Source organism: Schistocerca nitens, chromosome 3, assembly GCF_023898315.1.
Source record: "Schistocerca nitens isolate TAMUIC-IGC-003100 chromosome 3, iqSchNite1.1, whole genome shotgun sequence".
Classification (NCBI taxonomy): Eukaryota; Metazoa; Arthropoda; class Insecta; order Orthoptera; family Acrididae; genus Schistocerca; species Schistocerca nitens.
The window spans coordinates 942611843-942632382 of record NC_064616.1 but is presented as its reverse complement, the minus strand read 5'-3'; positions in this window follow the sequence as shown (position 1 = coordinate 942632382).

Here is a 20540-nt window from a genome sequence, read left to right as displayed (position 1 = left end):
AGTTTTGCTGTTGACATTCTTACCTAGGTTTTTCGCAATGTTTCTGTCTGTAGTAAATCGTTCGTAGCGTTCTGTACATTAAGAGCTTTTTGTATCCCTCCTCTTCACCATCTATAACGGTCGTGTCGATCAGTCTTCTATACTTTCAAGTGGTTATTGCTAATTGACGTACTTCATTACTACACAGGAAAATTTTGAGAAACTTTGGTGCTGGTGTTCCGACGGGCCATTTACGTGAAACAAATTGTCTCAATGTACTGAATTCCGAGAACCAAGTGTCTAATGAAGAAAGAAACATTTAAAATCACCACATCGAAAGAAACTGTTATCTTCATTTTAATTGAAGCTCGACAATGGAGCACAGATTCCCTGAGCACTGTATCGCCCTAGTATTGCTCCCCCGAGTACGTGGAAGTAATTGGCCGCTGCTAATGCGTCCACACCATCACTAGGCTTTCGTAAAGCCTTCGCAGTTCGCTACCCCCCAGAGCTTAGTCTGCGAGGAAGCTATTTGCATCAGAATATTCTGTAGGTCAGTTAAAGGCTTTCAAAATGCTTGCACAGGAAATGCAGAGAATCAGAGCCCCTCAGAGGTTGCAAAAACACTGATGCACGTTTCCTTCGCACTATCTCGGAACAACTATTTTCGATTTCAGTATAGATGTGCACTCCTCACAAATTGGCAAACACCCTCATTTGGGTTTCCTTATTACATAGTTAATAAACCGAAGTGTTACACTCGTAATAGTTACAAAACTACATATGAACACCTGTGCTATACAAAAGGCGTAGGTACTCCATAATCTTTCAGGTTGAACATTATGTTGTTGGAATAAAAAGAAATGGTAGTATTTATAACTCTGGCAATAGCAGGAAGAAATGGGAATGAAATTGGCTCTGCCTTTCGAAGTCGTCCAGTGTTTACCTTAAGTGATTTAGAGAAATCATCTAAAACTTAGATCTGAATGGCCAGACGAGGTCTTAAACTAACGTCCCGCCGAAAAGAAGAAGAATGTCTGGCCATTACGTCACCCCGTCTAGTGACATTCATAAGAGAGGAAAGGCAAAACGAAAAAAAAAAAATATATAAATGTTACTCTGTACCTTCAAATCTGAGAGAAACCGAAAAGAATATCCCGAAACAGTTGGGAGGACACTGGGAATGAATGAAGCCACCAAGAATAACATTACGTAGTAAAAAGTACGCGTTCTTAATCCGATTTTGTAACCTACAATTATGAGAGTAGCCACGTATCCTCTCGCTGTCATTTATCTTTTCTGATAACACCTTGTACTAAGGACAATACATCTTTTCCCAGAAGTGTTGTCATAGACAACGTCTATAGTGAGGTTAAATACACCGCATCTGATCAAAAATATCCAGACATCTGGTAGCGGGCATTAACATGGGATGTGGCCACCCTTCGCTTTATGACGGCTTGAGCCGTAACCACAGAAGATAGAGATGGACGCTAACAAGGGAACCTCCACATCGCACCCCCCTCAGATTAAGTTATAAGTTGGCACAGTGGACAGGCCTTGATAAACTGAACACAGATCAACTGAGAAAACAGGAAGAAGTTGTGTGGAACTGTGAAAAAATAAGCAAAATATACAAACTGAGTAGTCCATGGGCTACATAGGCAACATCATGGATAATGAGAGCACAGGAGCCCCGTGGTCCCGTGGTAGCGTGAGCAGCTGCAGAACGATAGGTCCTTCGTTCAAGTCTTCCCTCGCGTGAAAATTTTACCTTCTTTATTTTTGCATAGTTATTATCTGTCCGTTCGTTCATTGACGTCTCTGTTCACTGTAATAAGTTTAGTGTCTGTGTTTTGCGACCGCATCGCAAAACCGTGCGATTAGTATACGAAAGGACGTGCCTCTCCAATGGGAACCGAAAACATTTGATCGCAAGGTCATAGGTCAACCGATTCCTCCACAGGACCACACGTCTGATATATTCTATACGACACTGGTGACGGCATATGCGTCACATGACAGGAATATGTTGTCGACCCACCTAACTTGTACACTTGGCGAATGGGTAAAAAGATTCTTCTACCTTGCCCGATTTAGGTTTTCTTGTGGATGTGATAATCACTCCCAAAAAAGTGATGAAAACGTAAGAGTTTGTCACATAAACTGAAAATAAAAAAATAAACTTTTCACTCGATGGAAGATTTCAACCAAGGACCTTTCGTTCCGCAGCTGCTCACGTTACCATGAGACCACGGCGCTCCTGCGTTCCCAGTGTCCTTGATGTTGCCTATCTTCCCATGAACTACTCAGTTTGTATATTTTGCTTATTTTTTCACAGTTCCACATAACTTCTTCCTGTTTTCTCAATTGACCTGTGTTCAGTTTTTCAAGGCCTATCCACTGTGCCAACTTATAACTAAATCTGAGGGGGGTGCGATGGGGAGGTTCCCTTGTAAGATGTCGAGCGAAGTCATCGGTCTAACATATCCCAAAGGCGTTCCACTGGGTTCAAGTCGGGAATCTGGATAGGCCAGTCCATTTAGGAATGTTATTGTCCACAAATCATTGCCTCACAGATAGTGCTTTATGACAGGCTGCATTTTTATGCTGATACAAGCAGACATTATCTCGGAACAGTTCGTCAACTGTACGCACTAAACGATGATGTAAAATGTTTTCATATCTTTTCGCAATATGGGGACCACGTCCTAATCGCGAAAAACACCACCTCCGTAATTCACTGTCTACACTGCACATGGTTGCAGGTAACGTTCTCTAGGCATTCGTCAAATCTAAATCATTCCATGGAATTGCGACAGGTTATAACGTGATTCATAACTACCAAACAGTCGTTTCCAGTCATCCACTGTCCAGTAGAGCCGCTCTTTACACTGCCTCAAACTTCGTTTAGAGCTTCTCGACCGATGTACCCCATTCTTTTTAGTTTCCAACACACAGTCATTGATATAGCTAGAATGCCAGTAGCATTACGGAACTCATCAGCCATTCCTTCCGCTTATTTCACGCGACCATTTGACAGTCACTCTCCGCAATATTTGACGGTCCATGTCCAATAGTGCTTGAGGTCTTCCTAGTCATGATTCAGCTATGGTTGTTCCTTCGCGTTCCCACTTCTGAGTCACGTTACGAACAGTCGATTTTTGCTGCTTTATAAAGACTGAAATTAGCCTGATATTTAAATGAATACTTGGGGCCTGAACGGACTCAGGACTGACATCACGGCTCTTCTGTCGCTATGATATAGCATTTAATTCAATCTGATCGAGTGCAAATCTCAAATGAACGTGCAGCACTTGCAAGTAGATCCCATTAGAATGCTGCATGTCTTTTATAAACAGGTTATGATTTTCCAACCATTGTCAAGATTAACTAAATAAAGAAGATAAACAAAACAGCCAATACGTTACTGCTGGCTCTGTTAAAGCAAACCGGCGAGAGGGGCCTCTGCTCTTCGCAAGGCCCCGAAAACTGTGGCGCTGGCTGCGGTATTATTAACGTATCGACGAGCCTGCGGTTTGTGTCAGTCCGGCAAACAGCGAGCTGCCTTTCGTCAAGAGCTCTGTGTAACTGGCGAGCATACATAAGCGCCGGTGGCGACTGAAAACTCATGCGTCGTCCCGAAACATCGATAATCGCGAGCACAATGCTGATTCCCTTTGCGTGGATTATCCACGGTAACTGCTTTTTATAGTTTCTGTTCGCTATAGCAAAGCCAGTGTGTGAACATACATGTTTAGTCAAGGATGTTATACCTCACTGTAACATAACAAAAGTCTTTGAAATAGACCGACTTCCTAACGCCATGTTCTGTCAGCATTTTACTTACAGACAACAATCTTTTTAAGCACGTTCCAATAAAATCTTGACCTGACACACTCATGTGAAATGCGGTCATAAGTTTCATCTACACCAATTAGGCACGCCTTAGCCTTAACGTTATTTTCCTAGTTATCCACAGTCTGCCCTGAATTCCTCAAAAGGCTAACACCTTTCACAGGAATACGGACTTCAAAGGCATAACAACAGAGAGACTACACAATGAATGCAGCGGAGTATTTGAGTGTGAGCTTGGTCTGCACAGATGACAGTCTACAAAACATGGATAGATGGCAACAGGCAGATTCCATATTCCCAGATTTCCGGAAACACGGTGCTCCACTGCAGACTTTTGACGAAGGTTGGAGCAAACGGATTATCTTATCAGAAATACGAGGTGTGGCTAGAAAAAAACCGGACAAGTACTGGTGAAACAATAAAACGAATGCAATAAGGCTGAAAGTCGCGTGGCCTGTCACGTGACTCTCGCTCCGCCTACTGCTCGAGTTTCATCTGCCTCCTGCACTCAGTCTGCCCGTGGCGTCTGTTTTAAGTAGTTGACGTTTTGTCTGTGCGTCGGAAAATGTTGAGTGTACAGAAAGAACAGCGTGTTAACATCAAATTTTGTTTCAAACTAGGAAAATCTGCAAGTGAAACGTTTGTAATGTTACAACAAGTGTACGGCGATGATTGTTTATCGCGAACACAAGTGTTTGAGTGGTTTAAACGATTTAAAGATGGCCGCGAAGACACCAGTGATGACACTCGCACTGGCAGACCATTGTCAGCAAAAACTGATGCAAACATTGAAAAAATCGGTAAACTTGTTCGACAAGATCGCCGTTTAACAATCAGAGCAGTGTCTGAGTTGACAGGAGTTGACAAGGAAAGTGTTAGGCAGATTCTTCATGAAAGTTTCAACATGAACAAAGTGTGTTCAAAAATGGTTCCAAAGTCTCTCACAATTGAACAGAAGGAACGCCGAAGAATGATTTGTTCTGACATCCTGGAAAACATTGAAAGTGATCCCACCTTCTTACAAAATGTTATTACTTACGATGAATCGTGGTTTTTTACTTACGATCCCGAAACTAAACGCCAATCGATGCATTGGAAAACTCCTGGTTCTCCACGACAAAAAAAGCACGAATGTCAAAATCGAAATTCAAGGCAATGATGATTGTTTTTTTGACATCAAAGGGATTGTGCACATTGATTGGGTACCAGAGGGACAAACAGTGAATCAGCATTACTACATTAGCGTCCTGGCTACCCTACGTGAGCGAGTACGGAGAAAACGGAACGATTTGTGGAGAAAAAAGTCATGGATCCTTCACCAAGACAATGCCCCAGCTCACAGTACGTTGTCAGTGAAGACGTTTTTGGCAAAACACAACATTCCCATCTTAGATCATCCACCCTACTCACCTGATTTGGCCCCCTGTGACTTTTTTCTTTTCCCTAAAGTCAAGTCAGCTTTGCAAGGAACTAGATTTGAGACTGTTGAAGCAGTAAAAGAAAAAGCGACGGAAGTAATGTATGGACTTACCGAAAATGATCTGCAGCATTGCTATGAACAGTGGAAGATTCGTATGGAGCGGTGTAGAGACCGAGGAGGAGAGTACATTGAAGGAGATAACATGAAACTGTAAATAATTGTAAATAAATGTTTTTTCCAGCATCAGTCCGGTTTTTTTCTAGCCGCACCTCGTATGAGTGGTTCGAAGATATTTTAAGTAATAGAACTGATGACGTTGTCCTCGACGGCAGGTGCTCATTAGAGTCAAGGGTATCGTCAGGAGTGCAACAACGAAGTATAATAGGACCGCTCTTACTCTTCATACACATAAATGATCTGGCAGACAGAACGAACAGCTGTGAACGGCTGTTTGCTGGTGACAGTGTGGTGTACGGGAGGTGCTGTCTTTCATTTATTGTAGGGGGATGCCAGATGACTCATGCAGAATTTCTAGCTGGTATGATAAATGGCAGGTTGATCTAAATGTAGGAAAACGCAAGTTAAAGCGGATAAGTAGGAAAAACAATCCTGTAACGATCGAATACGTTGTTAGTTATTGCTGCTTGACACTGTAACATCGATTAAGTATCTAGGCGTAACGTTGAAAAGTGATGTGAAATGGAATGACTACGTCAGATGGATAGTCGGGAAGGTGAATGCTCGACTTTGTTTTAATTGGAGAATTTTGGGAAAGTGTAGGCTCAAATGGCTCTGAGCACTATGGGACTCAACTGTTGTGGTCATAAGTCCCCTAGAACTTAGAACTACTTAAACCTAACTAACCTAAGGACATCACACACATCCATGCCCGAGGCAGGATTCGAACCTGCGACCGTAGCAGTCGCACGGTTCCGGACTGCGCGCCTAGAACCGCAAGACCACCGCGGCCGGCGGGGAAAGTGTAGCTCATCTATAAAGCAGTCAGCGTATAGAACGCTAGTACGACCCATTCTTGAGCAGTGCTCGACAGTTTGGGAGTCCTACCAGGTCGGATTAAAGGGAGACATCGAAGTAATTCAGAGGCGCGCTGCTAGATTTGTAGCTGGTAGGTTCGATCAACACGCAACCAATACGGAGATGATACGTGAACTCAAATGGGAATCCCTGGATGGATGATGGCGCTATTGTCGTGAGGCACTATTGTGGAAACCGGAATCTGAGGCCGACTGCAGATCGATTATAATGCCGCCAACGTACATTTCGCCTAAGGACCACAAAGATAAGATGAGAGAAATTAGGTCTCCCATGGAGGCTTATAGACAGCTGCTTCTCCCTCGCTCTGTTTACGAGTAGAACAGCAAGGGGAATGACTAGTAGTGGTACGTGGTATCATCTACCATGCACCATACGATGACTTGCAGAGTATAACAATCCTCTCCGTCTGTCGCTATTACTCAGTACACATTTCGTCCACCTTGTGACTTAGCGGACGATATTTTCCCGCTTTATCTGTATGCGGTATAAATCTTCGAAATGTAGAATGAATTCGTTTTAAATCGCTATATGTTTTCGTATTTTATTCGAGTACTAGTTTCGATAAATTATGATCATTGTGATACCATTGTGTGTTAATAAAATGGTATAAAAATATAAGTTTTAGTGGATATCGGGTAGCGTGAGAAAATAATAAACATGGCTAAACTGCAAGTCCCTTATGGTGGGGGCCAGACTGGCATAATGCTTTATACTTTCTGTTACTGTCATTCTTGGCTGGAAGTTGTGTGTGTTCATACTATTTTGCTGGCACAGAACGATATGAAGATTATCATAATCGATCGAACCTAATAATGAAATGAAATATGAAAAATCTAGTAATTAAAGACCAATACAATCTACAATCGGCCTTGCTAGAACGGCAACACCGGTTCCCATCAGATGACCAAAGTTAAGCGCTGTCGGTCTTGGCTAACACTTGAATGGGTGACGATCCAGGACCGCTGAGCGCTGTTGTCAAGCGGGGTGCGCTTAGCCTTCGTGAGGCCAGTTCAGGAGCTGACTGCGAATTAGCGGCTACGGTCACGATAACTGACAACGGCCGGGAGAGCGATGTGCTGACCAGACGCCCCTCCATATCCCTGTCCAGCGACGCCTGACGGCTGAGGATGACACGGCGGTCGGTAGGTACCATGGGGCCTTTCGAGGCCTGTTCGGATAAAGTTCAATTAGTTCTACAATTTCAAACATATCACAATTCATGTAAAAATTCTGTTACGCAATGTGTCTTTTATCATACACCTTCTAGATATGGATATAGAATAGAGATCGCGATGAAGCCCAGTGTTAAGAAGAACGTGCTTTCCATAATTCAAATGAATGTTGATATGGTTTCTCACATAAGCCTAGGCCAATTTTCCTTCTCATCCACATCCATCTGAGCCAAAGCCCTAACCATATGAAGGAAACCTTCATCTTTCTTCTTTTTATTGACTGATTGGTTTAAGACTTTCTTTCACGTGATTATCCAGGTACTTCTTAATAATAATTGTGAAGAGATTATTTTTTTGTGTGTACAGTTTGCCAGAAATTGATAACATGTTCCCACAACAGAAGTCGCAGCATTCTTGCTACATACAGTAGTAAGTGCCTTAACCGGCAAAAACGTTGCTCATTGAGGAATACGATTCGTTTGGTCAGATAATGGCACTATAATTGTTCTTCTTGAATATTTCACCACCTGATTTCATGATTCTTAATGGGACCGACATGTATTAGAGTTTGGAGGAACGAGCACATACCCTAATGCCCGCTTTCTGTATTTTACTATCTGCCAATAAAATACCAACATTATGGAATTTTCAAGCACTCTTCGTGTTGAAGTCGGAGCTGATGGCATTTTCAAACTTTTCAGAATAGTTTGAGAGTTTAAGGAACATTACGGTGCTGCGTGTTTCTTTCCGAACTTGAATGCTTATATTGCCTGCGGTGCAAAATTTGAAAGTTGGACGTTAATACTCCTTTGCAAAGTTGAGCAGTGATTCTGCTGTAGTGTGCATGCACAAACTCTGTGTCTGAGATATTATTATCGCAAGTAGTAGCGAGCGAATAGTTATTCAGAGGAGTCGGATATGGTCGGACGCAGCCTGCAGTGGGGAGAAGCAGCGCGCCATGAGAGGGCGCCGCCTGCCTTGATCGTGCTAGTAGCGCCGGAGGAGACTTCGGTACTAATCGAGGATTTTTGGTAATGTGCCTTTCTGTTGCACCTAGTTGTTGCTTGCTTGCGCACTAGAGGGATTTTCTGATTTGTTTATACAAACACTGAGAGTAATGTTCGTATCTTTATTGTGGCCAGAAATGTGTTTATTGAGTGTAGACATTACGGAGTATTCAAAGCCAGTGTAAAGTTTGCCATTGTTTAAATATCTATTTTGGGAATATACTAAACTATAGTCCTTATTGGTTACGTTCATTTCTTTTTACACCGTTTAAGGCTAGTTGTTCAAACCTCTCCTGATCATTCAATCTCTCTAAATAAAAAATATGGCAGTAGTTATTGCAATTATTATGATCATGCGTTGCACTCTGCATGGATCGCAGTATTGCTTTTGAAATATTTTTAGCTTGTTGCAGATCACACAGATGCAGCGATAAGACGAAGTAAGTTGTCCGTTGAGTACAGGAGCATCGCAGAACAGTTGTTACGAGTTGTCAGAGAATATTTTAAAACTCGCAGTCAGATACTTGAGAATTTATTTCTTTATGGTTTGTAGGAGGAGTAACCAGTTTCGGTTTTTATTTGTTCTCAATCAGAATTCTATTACTACTAGAGATGCAACGTCACTTATTTCCGTACGTCTTTCATCAGAACAAATAATAATTACAAATATACACGAGTTTAAAAATATTACGAGTCAGTCTCGAATATAACTATCCAAGATGGCCTGAAAGGCGCCGGGCTTTCGTATTGGTGAAAGAGGTCCCATATTTGTTGCCAGGAGCAGTAAATGCGTCGCCGCCACCGCTTGTCTGAAATTTATGGAGACGAAGAGTTTCTGAGCACCGCAAACTGTTGGACACGCCATCCGCTCACAATTCAACACAGTAAGTCTTTAAAAACAGCACAATGTCGAAATTGGCCTAGCACATAATAAATTATAGACAGCCAAAAGGTCAAGACTTCGTTCAGATGTTCTTCAAACGCGATACAAAGAAATTTATAGTTTATTTCAGCAGAAGATACGTCAGTGTGCCATCCATGTGGTGCCAGATTTTTAGTTTCTTTCAATCAGATCTCACGTACAGAGTGTTTGTGATTGTCAGTATTTCTCTGCAAGAGCATAAATCCAAGCTCGAGCAACTGTCAGTACTGTACTTCATTATGACAGGCAGTATAAGAAATCTTATGGAAATACTGGACACTGGTTTTTTTTTACTAACTCTCGGATTCAGATGACGACTTGATGACTGTGGTAATGGTGACTGTCGTTTTCAGTGTCAGGAGAATATCCATTTTGAGGACAAATAGATAGTAAGATGAAGTTTTCTAACTCGTATAACAATCGAAATGAGAGTTGATTTTGAATGACTGAAATGACGGCAATGAGTTACAGAAACGTATCCCATCTCTACCTGAAAAGTGATCTGAGTCTTCATTTTTCAAGTCGTTACAGTTGCTGTATGTCTTCGAGACAGGAGTAACAGCGTGTATCGATATACGAAGGAACGGAGAGGCAGTGTGGCGAGAATAAGGCAGTGCGGCTAGCAGAAAGAAATCGATTGCGCTTTGAGTGCCGCAGCCACGAAATACGGACGCGGCGGGCGACCTGCACTCCAGACTGGCCGAAGGGGAGCGTACGTCTCTGCAACGAGCGACGTTCGTCGCGTTACTTCACAGTTTCACCGAAATCGACTGTCTCTTTTCATATTGTAGGAGCTAATATTGTTGTTAAATAATATAAAATTTCAATCTAGCTGCAAAATAAGAAGTTATTGTGTGGAAGAGCAGTATTATTATCCTGGATGCTTACAGAGACGGTGTTACGCATATCCATAAAATTTAATCGATTATGAAGTAATTAGATTGATTAAGATAAATTTATGTAATTAAAACTAATATTTTCTTTAAGTATGGCGTGTAAGTCTTGGAGCTTTCTAGTCCATATTTACCGATCCTTCTTCACACCATTTGTTTCACTTTTTACCGCAGGAAACTACATATCATTCTTTCAAGTTGTTTGTTAGGTTTCCAATCCTGTCCCACCGTGCTCCCAAAAAGAGGCCCAATAGGACTCAGACTACTTTAACCAGAAAAGTTAGAAAAAGGCATACGTGTAGTGAGAAAGTCTATGTACAGGTATAACCATTGTTTTACGTACGTGTATAAGACAGATGTGTTGCAGAGCCCAACCACACCCACCTTGAATCTATAGCCATGTTAGGAAATAGGATATTCTCCGTTTGACGAGTCATACTCAGACCAAGTTCATCTTACTATTCTCCTAGCTGCACCATTGACGTCATTCTCTTCCTAATACTTGCCTGGTACACACATGTGCTAGATAATGACGTCAGTGAAAGGAAGATAAGAACTGCAAATGGAAATGACTCAGATGTGCACAATGTCAGAAGATTCTGGCTTCACCCAAATGAAACGTTCAAAGAAACTCATTACATATCAGTCAAATGCAGGAAAAGCTTATAATGAATTGCGATGAAATATCTTTGCAATATATTAATCTACGTGAAATATTTTAAACAAGCAAACACAGTCACAAATCTTGGTAGGAAGATAATAACTACATCAAAGTGATTAAAAGTAGTTCCTCTGAATAAAACTGAAGAGTAACTGCGAAAACTAAAATTACATTTACACAGAGCAAAGCCAAGGAAAGAAGAAAAAAGGTGTCTCTGACAAAAGAAACGTAAGGCACTGAATATTTCCATGTTCCAAGCACTTCATAATTTCGGGCCTCTACGTGAGGCTTGCGCACTACAAAACATGTAAAAAGTTTTACAAAACCAGGTGTAAAAAGCTCAATATGTTATGTGAAATAAACATTACCTGTTTTCAAATGTTCTAATGTGTGTGAATTCCTAAGGGAACAAACTGCTCAGATCATCGGTCCCTAGACTTACACACTACTTAAAGTAACTTATGCTACCAACAACACACACGCCCGTGCCCGAGGGAGGACTCGAACCTCCGTCGGGAGGGGCGGGGCAATTCGCGACAGGGCGCCTCAAAACACGCGGCCACTCAGCGCGGCTTTTATCCGTTTTGGTCATGAAAGTGGATGGACTTTAGAAGGACAGTGTAACCATATAAAAGAAAAGAACGACGATACAATAAGTAGGTATAACTTATGACAGACATCTACCTGATGAGAAGTAAGAGAAGAGTGGCAAATACGAATGTGGAAGCGAATCTGAAGGCAAACAAACGAACAGCCATACCGCCGTGTAGTGTATTCTCTAAAGATATCATCCATGTACACAGGCATAAATTATGTTGTGTACACAAGATATTTACCCGATAATAAATCAATAGAAGCTGAAGTCTCAAGTTTGTCTCGTCGATATCAAGATCACAATAGAAAGAAGGAAGGAAGATTACTGTTTAACGTCGCGTCATCGAGGTAATTGGAGATTGAGCACAAGCTCGGATTAAGGAAAATGGTTCAAATTGCTCTGAGCACTATGGGACTTAACATCTGTGGTCATAAGTCCCCTAGAACTTAGAACTACTTAAACCTACCTAACCTAAGGACAGCACACACATCCATGCCCGAGGCAGGATTCGAACCTGCGACCGCAGTAGTCGCGCGGTTCCGGACTGAGCACCTAGAACCGCTAGACCACCGCGGCCGGCTCGGATTACGGAAAGATGGGAAGGAAACTGTCATCTCAGTTATATTATGCTAGTATATACACAACGCTTTAAGCACAATGTGTTAGTATTAATAACTAGTTATTAACTAGCTGAGTAACCGGCGCTACCCGAGTATGTATTTATATCAGTTAATGTGATTATCAGTACATATACTCCTCCCTCTCTCTCAGTCCACCTCCTACACCCCCTCTCCGTCAGTCCATCTCTTTCTCTTCTGCCCCCTTCTCTGTCAAACTCCACGTTATCACCCCCACCTCAGTGGAAGGTTGGTGGTTGTTACCCCCACATTATTTCTTTCCAGAGAGTAAGTAATATGTACACCAAGGTCGGTTGAAATGGATCCATGGGTTTAGGAGGACGTTTTTAACCGAGTGCCTAGATGTCACATTTATTTCAAGTATATTTATAGCATTTCTCAGATACTTGTACATATATTTCACCTTTATCTCTACTGAATGTAGCCTTACATTTCCGTTTCCACGCAGCTCGGTTCTTATGACGCCATATCTCCTGAACTGTGTGTCGTATAATCATATATTTTTTGCATGTAATTCAGGCGTAAATGTGAATATTGTCTGCAAAGTGTGTTACGAATAAAGTTAGTAGCAAATAAGTCGTAAATTAAAACTTCATGCCTGATGTAGCAGTTTTACTGCATCAACAGCGAAAATGTAGTAAGCGATAAACTTTTTCCTTTCAAAACCTTGTGGGGATGTCAGCGAGAAAAAATTTCGTAAAGTACGTGAAATGTGTTCGCAGTTGCGAATATAGGCAACTATTAGCTGTGTAGTGAAATGACGACACTACAACTTGCACTCGTGCATCCATTACGTAATTTCCGTACAAGGGAGGCATTTTAACTGAAACTCCTGCATTATCGTATTTTCGTACAGGTTTGAAATTATTTTTTAAAGTTTGTTGCAAGTCACTAAGTAATGTCATTCTGAATACTGGATGAATATAGCCAAGGTACTGACGCGTCGTGAGCTATGTTGCTTTGTCACCCTCATCCCCACCACTTTCAGAGACACGTGGTTCTTACTCCTTCAGTGGTTATTTCCAGACTGTAAATGGTGTGTGTATCAAGTTTTACTGAAATCCATCCAGTAGTTTACACACATACGTACAATTATTTTTATAATTTGTACGAATGTCATTATATAGAACTATCATTACTTACAAAAATTTAATTCATTGCCAATATATTCTTCTGTTTAAATGTTTTAATTATCATATTTCAAGCTTGGTTCCACGTATAAGCTCAGTAGCTTGCAATAGTCGAAAAGAAAATTCTCTGAAACTAGCCTGCGAACATGTACAACAGATGCCGCTAAAATTTTCACATCCGCCTAATAACTTCTAATGTGACCTTTTCAGTGAATTGAGTTCACGTCTGAAATAATAATTCAATGAGAGAAGCTTTCTGGAGAAACAGCGTGTCGTAATAAAAATATTCCGCTCGCCATCGGGCTCACCTCGGGTCTCGCGCCTCCGCAGCCAACCGCCTTTTCTCTCCTTATTACTATGACCCGACAGACCTTTCCTTCTTTCCTGTCTCCTGCTCCAATTATTTTATTCATCTCCGTAATGTTTCTCTTGCTGCTTTGCGACGTCTCGAATGGAAAAGCCCATGATTTATTCTCTTCTTGAACAAAGGAGCGACCTCGAATGATAGGGATTGGATTGTATAACGTCTGTGGCGTTTTGCCGCACTCGGACTCGGTGATTAAAAGTAGGTCCATCTCCTGAAGGCTGCAAGTTGTTATCGTAACCGAGGTAAAAAGACTAAGACATATCTGACAGCTTTTACTTACAACAGAAGACATCCGGTTTCGAAATATTACTAAACAGAAGAGGAGTAGCTGTCGTGAATAGATGAATAACAGGTGTCAATAACAAAGTTTAGATTAAAATTCCATCTACAATTAATCTCCTGAGACAAGCTATAAATACGCCAATCAAGTATCAAATATTAAAAACTTGTTTGAAATGTCTAGAAAGGTGGGAAAAAGGAGCTTCATATATGACAAGGAATGGGATATTTGAGTAAAAAAAAAGTGCGACGTTGTAATAGAGCTTAGGCGATCAACAATATCAACGAATGAATACATCTACGACCACCAGAACGTCAATAAGAAAAGGTGCGACTTGACTACGAATAACGGCAAGAGGAACAATAGCGATGGTACCTCGGTTTTACGGAGGACACAGTCACTCTACAGTTTGTTCATATGAACGCTCTTCCGCATTTTCGTACAGTACTCCATGTTTCGTTAACCACAGGATTCAGCGCTCCTCACTGTCGTCTCTGCCAACAGTGATATTTACATTCGTAAATGATACGAGTTTCACTTTGACAAGAATCGTCTGAAACAATGGCATAAAAGAATGAAAGAATGGTTTACCTAATTAAAGTGGTCCATATCCAATAAATTCCTTAGTCAGGATTCATGTAATGCTGACATCATAATGGTAGTGTAACACTGTCTTGAAGAAAGATTAGTACGTTGAACAAAGATAAGCAGTCGACATTACTGAGGTAGCTCTTCTTGATATTACACAACTTCCTTGACTACGAAGTTATTAACATAACTGTATATGAGAGCTTACATGCTAGAATTATACCACAGCAGAAAGACAGTGTTTTATATTTCAAAATATTATTTCACGATGCTTGAAAGGTAATGCTGAATCGTAACTCATTACTGGAGAGTTTGCATCACCATTTCATCCTTTGATGGCGACACCCCATTAGTGACTAAGTATTTCCAATGAGGCTGAGGGAAATATTGCAGTGTAAAAGCGCTAGACTGGCATTTCAACATGAGAAACTGTGTTCATATCCCTCCGAGACAAACCGTACGAAGGAAAAACTGGTACTTTTTAACGTACCATCAACAACGAAAACGTTACAAACGAAGCAAATGCTGTGTTAGAGAAGTCATTTGTCGTTGCCCCTTCAAAGGAAAGATCCCGGCATTCACCTTAAATGATTTATTGAAATCATGAAAAATTCAAATCTAGATGGCCGGCCGGTGATTTGAACTACCGTCCTTGCAGATCAGTTCATTGTCTTTCCCCTGCGCCATCGGTAAGAAAGGTATTTGCCGTCTTGTTAAATCATCCAAATGAATGCCAACGTCTTGCTCGACATGTGGAGAATATCTCCTACCACACTTGTCAGAGACGAAAAATGTCATGTCTGCAATGACTTCCCTGGTAAAGAAAAGTTGAGCTCACTACTACAACAAGAATAAGTAAAAAAATAAATAGTAACTTTGAAAACCTTCAATCTTTTGTAGTCCTTGTCACTGTTCACAGACATTTTTGCTATGTACAGTAACTTAACAGTAATCACAAGTCGCACCATCTTCTTTGAAAAACCGGCCGGTGTGGCCGAGCGGTTCTAGGCGCAACAGTCTGGACCCGCACGACCCCTACGGTCGCAGGTTCGAATCATGTCTCGGGCATGGGTGTGTGTGATGTCCTTAGGTTAGTTAGTTAAGTCCCATAGTGCTCAGAGTCATCTTTCTTCTTTGAAAACTACACAGGTCGTCAGAGACCGATGCTCGTTTTGTGGTAAAATTTCGAAATTAAGAACTCTACTATGAGAGTACAAGAAAAGTAACACCTCGAGAAAAATGTGTCGTTGAATGACTATTGATGAGGGACATATTCATGATATAGTTATGTTTCCTGCTGTAACGAACACATAATAAGTATAATTAAAATACGGGACTATATTTTTCAAAATCATTATATTTGGATGATTTATTATGAATGTACTCACTGCGTCTTCAGGACACGAGTGACCTACCGGGACCATCCGACCGCCGTGTCATCCTCAGTGGAGGATGCGGATAGGAGGGGCGTGGGGTCAGCACACCGCTCTCCCGGTCGTTATGATGGTATTCTTGACCGAAGCCGCTACTATTCGGTCGAATAGCTCCTCAATTGGCATCACGAGGCTGAGTGCACCCCGAAAAATGGCAACAGCGCATGGCGGTGATCCAAGTGCCGTCACGCCCGACAGCGCTTAACTTCGGTGATCTCACGGGAAACGGTGTATCTACTGCGGCAAGGCCGTTGCACGTTATGAATGTACAGGGATCGGTAATTACTCAGTTAACTCAGTTTATGTTTACTAATGGAGGGTTGGCTCTGAGCACTATGGGACTCAACTTCTGAGGTCATTAGTCCCCTAGAACTTAGAACTAGTTAAACCTAACTAACCTACGGACATCACAAACATCCATGCCCGAGGCAGGATTCGAACCTGCGACCGTAGCGGTCTCGCGGTTCCAGACTGCAGCGCCTTTAACCGCACGGCCACTTCGGCCGGCCACTAATGGAGGGACAGAGACTTATTTTACGCGTCGATACCCATCAAAGAAAAACCAGTTCGTCTTAAGTGTTGAACTGATCTTTCAACGATATTACTGAAGTCTCTAAATCTAGATGCCAGTAGTTCAATGCGTAATTTTTCACCCTAAAAAATGCTGAAGAGTGCAGGAGAGGTTGGTATGTACGATTCCAAACCGTCGGCGTGTCTGCCAACGCCCTGCGTTAGCTTCCACACAGCTCAGCAGTTTTTTGTGACTTGCTGGAGTAAGACATAGTTGATGGAAACCCAGTCAGTCGACTAGAGATGAGAAACTCAACATCCGAGCATCCGACTTAACTGTTTTTTCGGTAGCGGTAGGCTACGTGCATCAGCTATAGCTATCGATAACAGTACAACCACAACACTAAAAGAGGCAAGCCCTCATCAATGTCTCTCTAGCTCTCTCTCTCTCTCTTTTACACACACACACACACACACACACACACACACACACACACATACACACATACATTAATGGAAACATGAAGTTACCATGAGCACATTGAGAGTAGCACGCATTGTTATTATTTTCATGGATTCAATAGCATAAAATGTACACAAAAGCACAATTTAGACCAGTAACACAATTCGCGCTTTTTATTAATTCACTGTAAATATTATACAATTAAAAAACAAAACTGTGAGAAACTAAACCAAAGCGTTAAACTCACGCATTACTATTATTAACAAAATTAAATGATGCGGTTAGGGTAAAAGACTTCACATGTCGGTTAGGTGTAGCACAGTAAATGACTACACAAAGCATAATGACACGAAGAAGAAGCATGTAGGCCATGTACAACTGATTTCAGATTGTGTTCACAAACTTCTTTGTAAACGAAGGAAGATAGATTTGTCATCGTTCAGTCGAAGAGTGGATAATTGGAGACGGAATAAAAACTTAGATCGTAGTACGGTGAAAAGGAACGATTAAGCAACTTCGGGAAAATAAGGATCACCTGTATCTGGAGCAATTGACCCCCTGCGCATCAACATCCTTAATCAGAACGCCACATCGATTACAAGCTATAACGGACCTACCTTCTTGCTAAATGTAAATACGTGTGATGTCACTCTGTAAGCTAAGCCCGTATTCATACGAGAACATAGCAGTCATACAAGATACTTGTGAGCCTGTGAACGTTAAACGCTTAACTTCGAGCAGTGAGCTGCACATACAGAGTTGGTCCCATGATATGCGTAATACTTTCACGAAACCTTCTGGACACAGCTCCCCATATCGTTGTCTGGCGTCTGCAGCTAGGGCAGAGTATAGCACGGATGGCGTCGCGGCTCTAATCCTTCAACTGGAAAAAATAAATTAACATTATAGTTTAACTTCCCTTCGTTAACGAGGTCATTAGAGACGAGACACAAGCTCAGATTAAGGAATGAAATCGGTCGCTACATTTTCAGTCGAGCTAGCGGCACTTGTTTTTTGCCACATTGAACCTCAGTCTGAGTTTGAGCTGTCTACAAGCTGCCAGTCATACCCCTTCGGAATGTGTCGTCTTGGTGCCATTCAATCAATCTGACATTATGCTGCGTCACTGATACAGTACCAATCGACGTCCATCACTCAGATACGCAGTTGTCTGCAATATACAGCTGACGGACCAGATCGCTAAAAAAGTGGGTTAAGATCCGTAGGTTTCCGCAGCTAACAATATGGTGCCAACATACTCAACGTTTTACTTCAGTATGGTCGTGTCTATAGTTTTCACTTGACTGACGAACATGAAATGACAATAAAATACGCAAACCAGTCAATAGGTCTTCAAACAGCATAAAGGTGTGTCAGCCCTGCTTGAAGCACACGTACGATCCGCGTCTGTGAACACAACTTTCCACGTCTACCGTTTAGCAGATTTGAATGAAGTCAGGCAGCGCTTTCAACTTCTAGAAAGCCACGCTGTTGATCCAGACAATCAAGGGAAATTCTCAATAGTTAAGGACTGGCTATAACTGCTAGTCTTGTGAAAGAACGAAAGAGAGCGATTAAAAAGGTCATAAAGAAACCACGGAATTTACTGCATAAAAATTCTGAGGACGAAAGAGCAGAGGTCTCATTCGGAAAAATAATAACTTGAGGTTGGAAAGTTAATCAAGTAAATGTAGAACAGAAGAACGTATTAAGGCAAAATGAGCAAAATGTTAGGCACCTTCAATGACCAACTGTTTCCGAATATACTGAATATTCCAGTAATGCCTCCGAATAATTTATGTGGAAATTCCTAAAGCTTCTTAAATAAAAGAAACTTTATTAACATTCTACATCTTCATTCTTCATGTCAACGTATATATTTCTGAACATAGTCACCCTAACAAACAACATTTTTCTCCCAACGAGGGACTAGTTTGTTGATTTCGACTTTGTTGACGGAGCCACAACGTCACCTCTGTCAGAACCGATCCAGCCTTATCAAAGTGTACTCTTAGAAGGTGTTCCTTAATATCTGGAAACAGGTTAAAATAGGATGGGACCAAGACGAGACTGTATGGAGAAAAATAGGTGACAGCGAACCCAAGGCGTCGGAGGGTTGCAGATGTCGCAGCGCTCGTTTGTCGTCTGGCATTGTCGTGCTGAAGGACAGGGTACTCCAAGAGTGGACCAATTCTTCGATTTCGCCCTTTCAGTTCCCTGTGAGATTACAGTATGCTGATTCTCACGCACCGACATAGCTACGTTACAAACCGCCATGTTACACACTACAGTTTGGATCCCGCTGGCGGCAAAGGGTTGCACCTTACATCAGCGAAGGGGGAAAGTCGACCGAGTAAGTTGCATGACCTGTAATACCTCAACAGATTATATATATATATATATATATATATATATATATATATATATATATATATATATATATATATACTCCTGGAAATGGAAAAAAGAACACATTGACACCGGTGTGTCAGACCCACCATACTTGCTCCGGACGCTGCGAGAGGGCTGTACAAGCAATGATCACACGCACGGCACAGCGGACACACCAGGAGCCGCGGTGTTGGCCGTCGAATGGCGCTAGCTGCGCAGCATTTGTGCACCGCCGCCGTCAGTGTCAGCCAGTTTGCCGTGGCATACGGAGCTCCATCGCAGTCTTTAACACTGGTAGCATGCCGCGACAGCGTGGACGTGAACCGTATGTGCAGTTGACGGACTTTGAGCGAGGGCGTATAGTGGGCATGCGGGAGGCCGGGTGGACGTACCGCCGAATTGCTCAACACGTGGGGCGTGAGGTCTCCACAGTACATCGATGTTGTCGCCAGTGGTCGGCGGAAGGTGCACGTGCCCGTCGACCTGGGACCGGACCGCAGCGACGCACGGATGCACGCCAAGACCGTAGGATCCTACGCAGTGCCGTAGGGGACCGCACCGCCACTTCCCAGCAAATTAGGGACACTGTTGCTCCTGGGGTATCGGCGAGGACCATTCGCAACCGTCTCCATGAAGCTGGGTTACGGTCCCGCACACCGTTAGGCCGTCTTCCGCTCACGCCCCAACATCGTGCAGCCCGCCTCCAGTGGTGTCGCGACAGGCGTGAATGGAGGGACGAATGGAGACGTGTCGTCTTCAGCGATGAGAGTCGCTTCTGCCTTGGTGCCAATGATGGTCGTATGCGTGTTTGGCGCCGTGCAGGTGAGCGCCACAATCAGGACTGCATACGACCGAGGCACACAGGGCCAACACCCGGCATCATGGTGTGGGGAGCGATCTCCTACACTGGCCGTACACCACTGGTGATCGTCGAGGGGACACTGAATAGTGCACGGTACATCCAAACCGTCATCGAACCCATCGTTCTACCATTCCTAGACCGGCAAGGGAACTTGCTGTTCCAACAGGACAATGCACGTCCGCATGTATCCCGTGCCACCCAACGTGCTCTAGAAGGTGTAAGTCAACTACCCTGGCCAGCAAGATCTCCGGATCTGTCCCCCATTGAGCATGTTTGGGACTGGATGAAGCGTCGTCTCACGCGGTCTGCACGTCC